Here is a 13,386-nt window from a genome sequence, read left to right on the forward strand (position 1 = left end):
TAATATCATTAGGTTTAGAATAGTTATGGAAAAGGACAAGGAACAATCAAATGTGAAAATACTTAACTGGAGGAGGGCAAATTTCAGTGAGTTTAAAAAGGGATCTTGCTCAGGTGGATTGGAATCAAAAATTGGCAGGCAAAACAGTAATTGAACAATGGGAGGCCTTCAAGGAGGAGATGGTTTGGGTACAGAGTAGACACATCCCTACCAGGGGGAAAGGAAGGGTATCCAAAGCTAGAGCTCCCTGGATGACCAAAAATATAGAGATTAAAATGAAACAGAAAAAGGAGGCTTATCATGAATGTAAGGTTCAGAATACAGTCGAATGCCAGGCTGAATACAGAAAGTACAGTGGAGATCTGATAAAGGGAATAAGAGGGGCAAAGAGAAAGAGTAAGAGAATAGATTAATGGCTAACATAAAATGGAACCCAGAAGTTTTTATAAACATATAAACAGTAAAAGGGTGGTCAAAGGAAGCGTGGGACTGATTAGGAACAAAAAAGGAGATCTTCTTGTGGAGGCAGAAGGCATGGCTGAGGCACTAAATGAATACTTTACATCCGTCCTCACTAGAGGAGAGGATGCTGCCATTGTAGCAGGAAAGGAGGAGGTAGTAGTGATATTGGATAGGATAAAAATAGATGTGGAGCAGGTACTTAAAAGATTGGCAGTACTCAAAGTAGAAAGTCACCTGGTCCAGATGGGATGCATCCTAAGTTACTGAGGGAAGTAATGGTGGAAATTGCGGCGGCTCTGGCCACAATCTTCCAATCCTCCTTACATATGGGGATGATGCCAGAGGACTGGAGGATTGCAAATGTTACATCCCTGCTCAAAATAGGGGCGGTATAACCTCGGCTATTACAGGCCAGTCAGCCTAACGGTGGCGGTGGGGAAACTTTTAGAGACAATAATCCGGGACAAAATAAATTGGCACTTAGAAAAATATTGGCTAATAAATGAGTGTCAGCATGGATTTGTTAAAGGAAAATTGTGTTTACTAACTTGATTGAGTTCTTTGATGAAGTAATGGAGAGGATTGATGTGTATATGGACTTTCAAAAGGCATTTGATAAAGTACCACATAATAGACTTTAGCAAAATTAAAGCCCATGGGATTAAAGGGACAGTGGCAGCATGGATACAGTATTGGGTAGGGGACAGAAAGCAGAGAGTAGTAGTGAACAGTTGTTTTTCAGACTGGAGGGAAGTAAACAGTGGTGCTCCCTAGGGGTCAGTATTAGGACCGCTGTTCTTTTTGATATATATTAATGACCTGGACTTGGGTATAGAGGGTATAATTTCAAAAAAGTTTGCAGATGACACGAAACTCGTAAATGTAATATACAATATGGAGGATAGTAACAGACTTCAGGAGGACATAGACAGATTGGTGAAATGGGCAGACACATGGCTGATGAAATTTAATGCAGAGAATTGTGAAGTGATGCATTTTGGTATGAAGAATGAGGAGAGGCAATATATACCAAATGGTACAATTTTAAATGGGGTGCAGGAACAGAGGGACCTGGGGTTGCACATACTCAAATCTTTGAAGGTGACAGGACAAGTTGAGAAGGCTATTAAAAAGCATATGGGATCCTGGGCTATATTAATAGAGGCATAGAGTACATAAACAACGAAGTTATGCGAAACCTTTACAAAACACTCGTCAGGCCTCAGCTGGAATATTGTGTTCAATTCTGGGCACCACGCTTTAGAAAGGATGTCAAGGCCTTAGAGAGGGTTCAGAAGAGATTTGCTAGAATGGTGCCAGAGATGAGGGACTTCAGTTATGTGGAGAGACTGGAGAAGCTGGAGTTGTTCTCTGTCTAACGGAGGAGGTTAGGGGGAGATTTGATAGAGATGTTCAAAATCATGAAGGGATTTGATAGAGTAGATAAGGAGAAACTGTTTCCAGTGGCAGAAGGGTCAATAACCGGAGCACACAGTTTTAAGGTGATCGGCAAAAGAGCCAGAGGCAACAAGAGGAAACATTTTTTGATGTAGTGAGTTGTAATGGTCTGGAATGCACTGCCTGAAAGGATGGTGGAAGCAGATTCAATTCCCTTTCAAAAGGGAATTGGATAAATACTTGAAAGGAAAAGAGCAGGGGAATTTCGACTAATTGAATAGCTGTTTCAAAGAGCCGGCACAGGCATGATGGGCCGAATGGCTGCCTCCTGTGCTGTACCTAGTATGATACAATAATAACAGTGTATGTTGTGAGATGACCTTTGCGCCTTAAAATGCAGATAACCAGGAAAACCCCACAGAAGGTGATGCTGTTTCATTATAGCACACCTGTATTTTTGCAGAAAAATTAATCTTTGAAGGCATGCTTGCATTTGAAGGCAGATCTACACTGCATTATAACACTGTTGTAACATATTACAGTATTGCACTATGTTGGACTGGATAGTAGTGGTTTGAAAGTATGGTGTTTTGACTGCTCTTCTTTAAGATTTGTTTGTAATGAATATAGTCATTTGGCTCAGTTTGCATAACAGAACCACAGAGCGATGAATCTATTAGTGACTCATCTGTCGCCCAGCTTTTGGGACTGATGTCTAATTGGTAAAAATTTCTGATGCAATCACATATTCTAAATTATTCAAAAATAGGTGACACATTAATAAATGAGTTGATCCTGGCAATGTGCGTGGCGACTAGTGGCCTGATTTTAACTCCTGGGCCTTATTTAAATGATCCAACTCGACTCCTGCTTGAACCTGGTGGAAATCACCTACCTGGCCGGGAGGCCAGGCGGCACTTCAGGAACCAGCTTCCGCTGCGGACCCGAAGGAACTGCCCTCTGCATTCCTGCTGCTCCCGGCCTGCAAGGAAACCGATAAAACATTTTAAAATACTTACTTTTTCCGGCCCCGCTCCTGCTTGCTACCAGCTTTTAACATAGAAACATAGAAAGTAGGAGCAGGAGTAGGCCATTTGGCCCTTCGAGCCTGCTCCGCCATTCAATATGATCATGGCTGATCCACTATCTCAATACCATATTCCTGCTCTCTCCCCATATCCCTTGATGCCTTTTGTGTCTAGAAATCTGTCTAGCTCCTTCTTAAATATATTCAGTGACTTGGCCTCCACGGTCTTCTTTGGTAGAGAATTCCACAGGTTCACCACCCTCTGAGTAAACAAATTTCTCCTCCTCTCAGTCCTATATGTCCTAACCTGTATCCTGAGATTGTGACCCCTCGTTCTGGAACCCCCATCCTCCCTGCATCCAGTCTGTCTAGCCCTGTCAGAATTTTATGTTTCAATGAGATCCCCTCTCATTCTTCTAAACTCGAGTGAATACAGGCCGAGTCGACCTAATCTCTCCTCATATGACAGTCCTGCCATCCCAGGAATCAGTCTGGTGAACCTTCGCTGCACTCCCTCTATGGCAAGTATATCCTCTCTTACGTAAGGAGACCAAAACTGCACACAATACTCCAGGTGTGGTCTTACCAAGGCCCTGTATAACTGCAGTAAGACATCCTTGCTCCTATACTCAAATCCTCTTGTAATGAAGGCCAACATACCATTTGCTTTCCTAACTGCTTGCTGCACCTGCTTGTTTGCTTTCAATGTCTGGTGTACAAGGACACCCACGTCCCTTTGTACATCAACATTCCCCAATCTATCACCATTTAAATAATACATTCTGCCTTTCTGATTTTCCTTCCGAAGTGGATAACTTCACATTTATCCACATTATACTGCATCTGCCATGTATTTGCCCACTCACTCAACTTGTCTAAATCACCTTGAAGCCTCTTTGCATCCTCCTCACAACTCACGATCCCACCTAGTTTTGTGTCAGCAAACTTGGAAATATTACATTTGGTTCCCTCATCCAAATCATTGATATATATTGTGAATAGCGGGGGCCCAAGCACTGATCCCTGTGGTACCCCACCAGTCACTGCTTGCCACCCCGAAAAAGACCCATTTACTCCTCCACTCTGTTTCCTGTCTTTTACTGACTGCTCCAGAATTGGGTGGCACTGCTGCAATCGGCAATTAAAATCGCCTCGGGGTCCGAATGCATCATCGGACCCCGACTTTTAAATATCAACAAGGCCTCCACCAGCCTCGTGGCAGTGGACGCGAATGTGTCAGGAACGCAGCAATAAGCATCACAACGCCATTTTAACTACCTGCCTGCCCTGTTCTTGTTGAAGGGCGGGGTTAAAATTGGCCCTTAGATGTTAAATTGGATGCCAGGATTTGTCAACGTAAAACAGGTGTTCTTCAATATGTGGAAATCTCTAATAATTATGGGATGTATTTTTGTATTTTAAATTATTTGGACTATTATGATCAATAACCCTGTATTTGGACAACAGAAGTGTCTTTATTCTATGTCACAATGAGTTTCTTAAGACTCACAAAGAATGAAGATTGGATTGTTCGTAGCATTAATTACAAAATGGCTTGATGAACTAAGATCAGTGGGAAAGGTATATTTGTATTTTGTTTATACATGAAATGTTCTGACAAAGTGTTTTTGCACCTAGTAGTCCTGGTTAGAGGCTGAATTATGTGCTGTGATTCCTGGTTTCATATATACTCTCGACATTGTGTGGTTATATAACTGGATGGCATTCTCAGATTAGGCAGCAGTCTTGTGATTGTGAAATTCATCTACAGATACAATCCATAACTAAACAAAACATCCCAATCTGCTTCATGGAGGGATGAACAGGAAGTTGGAGAGAGGTTAGGTAAGGTAAATGGTTGAAGAGGTAGACTTTTAGATGGCTTTTGAAGGTGTGGAGAAGGCTAGAAAGCTGGAAAGGACCAAGGATGAAATTCCTGATTGCAGCAGGGTGGTGTCTGAAGATTCTTCCATTGATGTAGCAGACCAGAATTAGAAGAGCAGAGAGTGCAAAATTGGCAGAAGATTGGAGAAGGTGACAGAGGTAGGGTGGATTTACGTAAATAAGGCAAATAAGCATACCCTCTTAAAATGCTCCCAACATACCAGCGTTTCAGCTGGTCCAGCAGCACCTTGTCGAAATTCAGTAGAAAGTCTCCATGTGATTTACAAGCAGAGTCCTCCAAAGCATGAACTAGGAGCTAGACAATTTTTTTAAAAACTGTTTACTGAATCCAATAAAGAATTTCCCTGTGTGCAATACCAAAGAATTGACCACAATATAGCTGAAAGACTCAACCTGACCATCTTGCCAGTGGTAGAGGCTATTCCTGCTTAATTTAAGTATTTCAGTGTAGTTAACATACTCCAAATATTCCTTTTAGGCAGTTTATTTTGGAAAAATAGGTGAGCTGTTGTTACTTTAGGGGATTAGTCGAGCTGATTGGATAGGTACAGAAACTGTTTTAAAGACTTCAGTGGGTTCACTTCATTGCAGAGTGCATTATACCTTAGACTTGGTGTACAGGTCAACTCTGTGCTGTACATATTGACTTGTTTGGCTTGCATAGGAGTACAAATAGTAGTAATTTGATTTAACTGGGTACAAAAGCCATTTTTTTGGTTTGCTGCAATATTTGCCTGGTATCAGTCCAGCAGCCATTTTGTTGAACAGTTTGCTGCTATCCTATTTTTCTTTATGTACCTCTGTGTAGTCAAGGTAACTGATAAGTACCTTGTGCTTTTTGGCTTTGATTCAGGTTGAGAGACTAAATGGTCAAAGACTGCCAGCTTCATATTTTGCAAGATATAGTATGTGGTCTGGCTTGATTTTGCTTAGCATTGTCTGGTCTTCTGTTTCAAGTCCTTGAACTATTGAAAAGAAGACCTGTTTTTTTTCCCCCTATTTGTGCTTATCTGTTTGATGTTTGTGCAGTATTTATAGTATTTTATTCACAAAAGATATTCTACTGAGGATACAGCTTTCAAAAGTAAAGAAGGAAGATTCTTCTACTATGCAGTGATTACCAACAGAGAAGACAGTTGGTGTAAGACAGGTAGCAGGAGTAGACTGCATAGCACTAATTATCTGTAGTGCCTGGGGAGTGCTGGAGACGAGCACAGAGGTGAGGCTAAATTCATTGAGTAAGCATTTTACATGCTAGAAATGTGCATTTAAATTGCTAAGAGTGGGTGCATAGAAGTTTCAGAGGAGCTTTTTCCAGAAAATTGCACTTTCCTTTGAGCAGGCTTTTAAATATATATCAGCTTGACTATTTATGGATGTACCAAATTGCAAACAGACTTGGAAGATAATTAGCCTGGGTACAGTAGATTGAGTACCAACTGGATTCATGTTTGATATTTTCTGTTATCCATTTGCCTAATACCTCAGATTTGTTATATAACCCTTTGAATACTGGGAACTTGTTAAATTTCGACATTTCCCTGCTGTCAGCTAAGATCTGTAAGAGTGACTGTGTCTGTCTATTACTGAGTGTTCTAATGTTGAATTCAAAAAATGTACAGCTGTGCCTTTCTTAATTCATAATGCTAGTAGAGTGAACCAGTAAGGTGTTGTCCTGTTATGAAATTTTATTTAGTGTTGAAATACTAGATCACAATAGGGTTAATGAATCATCATGGGCACAAGTCTAGTTTCACAGGTTTTGGTGCCTATGATGGAAGGATGCCACAATGTAATAACTTTGAATCACACTCCCTGAAACCAAGGCAGCTGTGAATGTATGTTCTCCCCTCCCCTTTTCAGCCAGATTACTCTCCTAAAGGCAATCACTCTTGTTCGTGGTTCAGTTCCATTGGCAGCTGGTCCTCGCTGGTATCTCACCCAGTGACCATTCATCATATGTGAGCCTAGACTGTAAGTGTCAGATGGCTATTGAACTACAATTGGTGTGATTTTAATATTCTGGCCAACTGTAAACCTCAATAATTTTGGCAAACAGGTAGGATGGAGTTGTGGATCGTTAAAGGCCATTTTCTCTTAAGGATGGTTACAATTAGTGAGAACAAATGAATCAGTTGAAGATATTGTACTATATTGTGATTATTGATTTTGTCCAGGATTTTAATGCTAGCACTTGTCCACCTACTCTAAGTAGTGTGACTGATGTTATGCAAATTAGATGTAGGTTGTCAGGAAAAGGTGACATCTTTAAGTGATCCATTAAAACTAATACCTCAAAAAAAAATGAATGACTGTTTAGACATTTATTCTCTTACCTTATAAAATGTGACATTTAATTATCCACAATAACTTAGGGTCCCCAATGGTGGATAATGGAAATTGGCAAATTATTGACAGTCCCCGAAATCTGGTCTTGTACATTTAGCATAACAATACCCAAGGCACAGGAATGAAGGCAAGTACTTTATAAGTAAAATCATTTGAATTAAATCTTTCTTGGGATATCAGGTTGATATATGTCAGAAAAGAGATTTGGGTTAACAGGAATGTGCCTTAAAAAAGGCTTTGTCCTGTGAAATTTCTATTCAGAAATCAGGAATGCGGATAATTGGAGTGTAGATAATTGGAAATTCCACGTTGATACATTTTCAACCTCACACCTAATGTTGACTCAATGGGATTTAATGTTAAAATGGATTTTTGGTGCCAATTCATTAAAATTTTTCACCCTAAACATTTCTCATAACTGTTCAGCTTTAAACATACAACTTCACAATAGATTAATCAATCTGTGTGATTCAAAAGAGTATTTAAAATTTCAGCGACAAGAAATGAGACTCCATCCTAATATCTTATTGTCATAAGCTAGAAATTACCGTGGGTTGTTAACACCTGTGTAGTGGATATGTTCAAGTATTCCTTGCATTGACACCTCCTTGCTGTGGTACCATTTCATACAAACACAACCTTGTCTACTTGTCCCCTCGCCATTACATTGGACCTCATTGGACTGCAATAATAATTTTACTATATTTACAATGCTCAGAGTCAATTTCTGTGTTTCTGACACATTGTCTTTTGAGTGTGCAAGTAGATATTACTTTAGGGGCAAGTAATCAGGGCAATTGCTTGAGGACCTAGGCCAGGAGATGGTGCGGGTTGGGGTTGGGCAGTGGTAGTGGAGGGGGGACCAGGCTAAGTAGTAGTGGGTGTAGGGAGGAGAGTGGCTGTCGCCTTATCCTCTGCTCTGGGCCTCCACAAGGCTAATGCCAGTGCTGGGTACACCTGCAACATTTTGAAGGGCCCAATTCTGTTGGCTGGCTTTGTGCCAACCAGCACGAGGCCATTCATGCACCTGGTAGCAAAATTCTATGTCAGCAATATATTAAGGTGCAAACTTAGCACCAGTGTGTTAGACTAAGACCTGTATATTTAATAACAGTACAGTATGAACATTTTTATAGTGCCTGTTACCTTGGTGGACCAATGGTTTATGCTGCAAACAAAGGGAAGATAAGAGCCCAGGGGTAAATTTTAACGGGGAGCCGGGAAGAGGGCGGGTGGGGGAGATAGAATCATAGAAAGTTACGGCACAGTAGGAGGTCATTCGGCCCATCATGTCCGTGCTGGCTGAAAAAGAGCTATCCAGCTTAATCCCATTTTCCAGCACTTGGTCCGTAACCCTGTAGCTTACGGCAATTCAAGCCCACATCCAAGTACTTTTTAAATGAATTGAGGGTTTCTGCCTCTACCACTCTTTCAGGTAGTGAGTTCCAGACCCCCTCTGGATGAAAAAATTTCTCCTCAGCTCCAGTCTAATCCTTCCACAAATTACTTTAAATCTACGTCCCCTGGTCACCGACCCCTCTGCTAAGGGAAATAGGTCCTCCCTATCCACCCTGTCTAGGCCGCTCATAATTTTATACACCTCAATTAAATCTCCGCTCAGCCTCCTTTGTTCCAAAGAAAACAACCCCAGCCTATCCAGTCTTTTCTCATAGCTAAAACTCTCCAGCCCTGGCAACATACTCGTAAATCTCCTTTGCACCCTCTCTAGTGCAATCACATCGTTCCTGTAATGTGGTGACCAGAACTGTACGCAGTACTCAAGCTATGGCCTAACCACAGTTCTAGCATAACCTCCCTGCTCTTATATTCTATGCCTCAGCTGATAAAGGAAAGTATCCCATATGCCTTTTTAACCACCTTATCTACCTGACCTGCTGCCTTCCGGGATCTGTGGACATGGACTCCAAGGTCCCTTTTGTTCCTCTACACCTCTCAGTATCCTCCCATTAATTGTGTACTCCCTTGCCTTGTTCGCCCTCCCCAAATGCATTATCTCACACTTCTCTGGATTGAATTCTATTTGCCACTTTTCTGCCCACCTGACCAGTCCATTGATACCTTCCTGATACCGTCCACAGCTTTCCTCATCACTATCAACCACACGGCCAATTTTTGTATAATCTGCAAATTTCTTGATCGTTCAAGTCCAAATCATTAATATATACTACAAAAAGCAAGGGACCTAGTACTGAGCCTTGCGGGACCCCACTGGAAACAGCCTTCCAGTTGCAAAAACATCTGTCAACTGTTATCCTTTGTTTCCTGCCACTGAGCCAATTTTGGATTCAACTAGCCACTTTCCCTTGGATCCCATGGGCTTTTACTTTTTTGACCAGTGTACCATGTGGGACCTTGTCAAAAGCCTTGCTAAAATCCATGTACACTACATTAAACGCATTACCGTCTTCAACCCTCCTTGTTACCTGCTCAAAAAATTCAATCAAGTTAGTCAGACACGACCTTCCCTTAACAAATCCATGCTGACTGTCCTTGATTAACCCATGCCTTTCTAAATGACGATTTATGCTGTACCTCAGAATCGATTCCAATAATTTGCCCGCCACCGAGGTTAGACTGACTGGCCCATATTTACTCGGTCTATCTCTTTCTCCCTTTTTGAACAACAGTACCTGACTGGAAACCTGGAAGTACCGGTTTCCCAGTTGTCCTTACGATTTTGACGTAAGGACGTCTTTCATTTTTTTTTCTGTAGGTTTCCCCTCGACAGGCTGGCTGTCAGTCAGACGGGAGAGCAGCCAGGGAGCGGATGGCAGCAGGTAAGTTTTAGTTTGTGAGGGGTTGGGGGTCATCGGGGGAGTCGTGGGTCATCTGGGGTCAGGGTTCATCGGGGGAGTCATGGGGTCGACATTCATTGGAGGGTTCATCAGGGGCTCATGAAGGGGTCGGAGATCGTGTGTGTGGGATCGCGGCAGGAACCTTGTTGGGCCTGGAGGAAATGTGGGGAAAATGCCCACATGCAGTGCAATAAAGGCACTTACCTTTTGATCCGGCTCTTCTCGCCTCCTCTTATGTGGTGTGAATCAGAAGGCCCAGGAATCCCGGCCGCCAGGGGTTAAAACTAAAAAACCTGTCAAAGTGGAGGCCCGCAGCCTCCTTAAAAGATTGTACCTACCGACCGACCTGCCTCCTGAGAGCGGGTTGGTCGCCTGCCCCTCGACCCGCCTCAGTTGAAACCGGAAGTGGGCGGGTTGGGGTCAGATTTTACTTTATGATTTTTACCTTCCCACCCGCCCCCAACCCACCCATTTGTGGGGTTAAAATTTACCCCCTGATGTCTAATCATGGTGCAATCTTAATATTGAGACATGATATATTGCCACATGTATTCTATGATTTTATTTGTGTCATAAAAATTTGCATGTGTGCATTTTGGTTAAGCTTATTCTGTGAATCATATCTACTTTTGATTCTGTACAGTTATCTAATTGTTTGCTTTGTAATAATCCTGAATAAGAATCATATCTGCAGCTATATATGTAAGAAAAGATGTGTGGTAAGCTGAAAGGTCCTTTGATATTCAAAGGGTTCATCCACTTTGGGAGGAAGGTGTTTTTAATAAGGTGATTTTTGAATTATCCCACTATTCTGGAAAGGTATGAAAATAATTTGGAGGAAATTCTGAGAAAATATGACATTTTAAAGAGTTTTTTTAAAAATTGAGAGCGTAAAAAACAAAATGAACCATATATGTTTTTCATTTATGCTTTTTATAGATTCTGCACAGCTGCTACTGCTAATCCTTAGATGCCTGTTTGAAAAGCACAAATAGTTCCACATAATGGTGCCTTGAAACTGGCAGAGCAATATCACTTAATCTTATTAACACATTAACCAACATAAATTTAATTAACAGCATTAATGGGAATAGATTGTTAAAGACAGTATTGAAAAAGGAGGGGCTATCTCGAAACTGCTCATTGAACCTGAATGGCATGGTGTTCATAATAGGCCTTCGCCTTGCTCCACTCTTCATCCCTGCTCCACTCTTCATCCCTGCTCCCAAGACAGCAGGAGGTTTGTACACTCTGTTTATAATGTTGTGAATTTCACCTGGTTGATTGATAAAATGAAATGCTGTGAAAGGGAGCTTCCACCCTCTGTAAACTTGAACTCATCCAAAACTCTGCTGCCTGTATCCTAACTCGCACCAAGTCCCGTTCACCTATCATCCATTTGCTCACTGATCTACATTGGCTCCCGGACCAGCAACGCCTCGATTTAAAAATTCGCATCCTTGTGCTCAAATCCTTCCATGGCCTCACCCCTCCCTATCTCTGTAACCTCCTCCAGCCTTACAACCCTCCGAGATCTCTGCGCTCCTCCAATTCTGGCCTCTTGCGATTGTCATAGCTCCACCATTGGCGGCCGTTCCTTCAGCTGCTTAGGCCCTAAGCTCTGGAATTCTCTTCTTAAACCTCTCCGCCTCTGTACCCTTCTCTCCTTCTTTAAGACGCTCCTTAAAACCTACCTCTTTTGACCAAGCTTTTGGTCACCTGTCCTAGTATACGGCTCGGTGTCAAATTTTGTTTGATAACGCTCACGTGAAGCGCCATGGGACGTTTTACTACTTTAAAGGTGCTATATAAATGCAAGTTGTTGTTTATTAGTAGTAGGAATCATATTTTTGGCCCGAGTGGGTTGACATAGTGTGATTTTGACCGTAGAAATGTAACGTATTTTCATGCTAATATGTTTTCCCTGTGCCTCCTGAAGGCATGGACCCATACTAGGGTAGAATTCTACAGGAAAGGAACATTCTTCATCTTCCAGCCTAGACACTGAGTGTTGACAGACTACTCACCATGAAGGCATCTCAACTAAGTCTGATGTGCCCTAACCTATTTCTGGACATACACATTTTTCAGCAGGGAGCGCTGAATAGTAACCAAAAGCAGCATCCCTGGAGCTGTCGTCAAGAGGGTTATAGAGCCCAATTGTAGCTCCCCCCTCCTTGCCTGTTGTCCTGGCTAAGATCAACTTTCTCAGTACCTACTAGAGATCAAACTGGGACTTTCCTGAATTGTATGGTTTAGCTGGCTGAGCCATTTTGAGAGCCATAAGATTGTTTTAGCACCAGCTACATTCAACTGAAAGGGATTCCAGCCCCATAACAAAACCCTTTACTTATGGGCTAAGAGTGAAAGCTTTTGAGACAGACCCTAAAGGACAAATTCAGTCTAGTGGGTGTTTCTCACTCTTTGAAAATAGATAGATGTATTTTTTTTAAGACAGTTGAGCTGTGTTTTTGAAGGGCTATTAGGAACTGTTGGAAAAGCTTGGAAGATGTTGACAGGTATTGAATTGATTTGATTTTTTGATGCACAGTAGTTTTAAAATATGGCCTATTTAGACTAAAAAGGTAACACAAGCTCTACCGTGCACTAGAGCAGACAGTGCTGTACAAATTTGCTTATAAATATTTCAATTCCTGCTGAAGAAAGGTTTTAGATTTTATTGTCTGCTATAAAAGAAGATTTTGAAATTTCCGCTAAATTATTGACAGTGAAAAAATGCCCTATACAGAAATAAGCTTATGGTATATTACTGTATATTTTTAAATGATACCATTTGGGAATCAGTTGGCAACAAACACCACTATACATGAATTATAAATTATCAATGAATGCGATTGTATTTTACACATTAATATATTGAAATCTTTTTATCACATGCCCTATAACAACAAATGTCACGATATCAGGAATTTTATTATATCAAGATTTAGATGACTCAGCATAAATGACTGACATTTTGATAAAAGATGGTGGCAGCATCCAGTTGAATTGACAATATAACTTGAGATTGTTATGTTCTTGACACTGATTTAAAGAGTGATTCGGAGACAATAATCCTAAAAGCATCGTCGGGTGCTCTACTTTAGGTTGTGAGCTTGATTCAAGATGGACTGCACACATCTTGAGAATGATTTGTGTTACCCGACTGCAAATGGGAGTTGATGATTGAAGCATTTTTGGTCATCCCTTCATGCATTGTTACCCTAGGAGTACTGGTATGCTGTGTTTGCCAGATCACTGGGAGCTTTCCGTGACTGTTGGGCATCTAATATAGTATGTATCATTACACCCAGCCTCATTACTTAGTAAGTTTCAGCTTGGGCAGATGCCCTATTGCCGCCCCCCTCTCCCCCCACCCAAATGTTTTTGTGTTCTCTGTGTAAAATGAAATAGACTGCTCCTTTCAGC

General features: G+C 41.5%; 1 protein-coding gene across 7 annotated transcripts in view; it reads left to right on the forward strand.

Moving 5' to 3' along the window:
• The window catches only part of ahdc1 (AT hook, DNA binding motif, containing 1), a 127,352-nt gene that overhangs the window by 15,952 nt on the left and 98,014 nt on the right, over nt 1-13,386 (forward strand). Inside the window, exon 1 of one of the 7 annotated variants that reach the window (XM_068006686.1) lies at nt 9,869-9,939. The exons of the other annotated variants lie outside the window; for them this stretch is intronic. The gene's annotated coding sequence lies outside the window, so the exon portion shown is untranslated. Of the gene's footprint in view, nt 1-9,868; nt 9,940-13,386 lie in introns of those variants that run through there. 7 annotated transcript variants of the gene reach the window in all.

The sequence above is a fragment of the Heptranchias perlo genome, chromosome 26 (genome assembly GCF_035084215.1).
Source record: "Heptranchias perlo isolate sHepPer1 chromosome 26, sHepPer1.hap1, whole genome shotgun sequence".
Lineage (NCBI taxonomy): Eukaryota > Metazoa > Chordata > Chondrichthyes > Hexanchiformes > Hexanchidae > Heptranchias > Heptranchias perlo.